Source organism: Electrona antarctica (assembly GCF_951216825.1).
Source record: "Electrona antarctica genome assembly, chromosome: 12".
NCBI classification, from domain to species: domain Eukaryota; kingdom Metazoa; phylum Chordata; class Actinopteri; order Myctophiformes; family Myctophidae; genus Electrona; species Electrona antarctica.
The window spans coordinates 30,484,443-30,485,727 of record NC_136793.1 but is presented as its reverse complement, the minus strand read 5'-3'; positions in this window follow the sequence as shown (position 1 = coordinate 30,485,727).

The window sequence follows — 1,285 nt, the reverse complement described above, 5'->3', positions numbered from 1 at the left end:
TTCCTCTTTTGTGTTTCACAAAAAATCCTGTGTGAAACCAGAAATGTTTCAATGCAATGACCCAACCGTATTTGCAAATATAACTGCAAATACACCAGATGTCATTATAATTGACGAGAACAGAGGAACAGAGGTTTTTCTATTGGAAGTTGGCTGTGCTTTTGATTCAAGTTTAGAGGAAGCTTTCCTTACTAAACAAGTAAAATATCAACCATTAGTACAGGTCATTATACAACTGGGCTATATACGTGTCAGCTCATTGTTTTTATATTTGGCAGCCTGGACCATGTCCACAGGCTAGTGGTCAGAGACTTGAGGATTATGGGGTTGTCCAAGTGTAAAGCAAAGCAGCTTGCAACATACTGTTCAATCTCCTCCATTATAGGCAGTCTGTCTATTTGGAGGAGAAGGTGCTTTTTGTACCCATGGTTTTCTTTCCGTGTTGGTAATATGACAGACTGAAGTGACCAATGTTGGCTGTGAATAAGTTCATGCATGTGTTGCCTATATTCTGAACATTTAGGGCTTGTTTGGACTCAAGCACTGCAGAGACACATGATGTTTCGAGTGTGTGGGATATCAAAAGCAACTGACAAATATTTGTAATATATGTATATATGTATTTTATAAATGTGGACTCAAATAAAGAAATTGAAATGTGTGTGTGTGTGTGTGTGTGTGTGTGTGTGTGTGTGTGTGCGTGCGTGTGTGTATCCAATGTGTCTGAATGTGCACATGCAAGGCACACACAATGAGTAAGCACTGCATGGGTCATGTTATGCCCAAGACAAGTATATACAATCCACAAAAAGATTAATATGACCAGTGGACACTATCTCCATATAACTTCAAAAGCAGGAAGGGCAATCAGATCAAGTTTGTCTCCTTTGTTCCCTCTCTTTTTAACATAATCCCAGCTTTGAAGACGGTCCTCTCCAGCAGTACAAAGCACAGGGCCAGCCCACTGAAAATGATTTATATGGCTCCTGTCCTGTCCCCCTGTTTATCGTGCCAAGGGCTGATATTGTGACCTATGCCAAAGGGTCATATGATATTTGACACATATTAGTACAGTTCCTGCTGCATAAGTTACTTGAGAAGATCATTTTTAATCAAATGTTACATTATTTTAATAGAAAACAAAAGCAAACAATTATAGACCAGCTGGGCACTTATAATACATGCTGATGAATGGTTATACAGTCAGTATAATATATGAATCACAGGAAACCTATATGTGCTCTTGGATTTTACTGCAGGTTTTGATGTAATTGATCAAAGTATT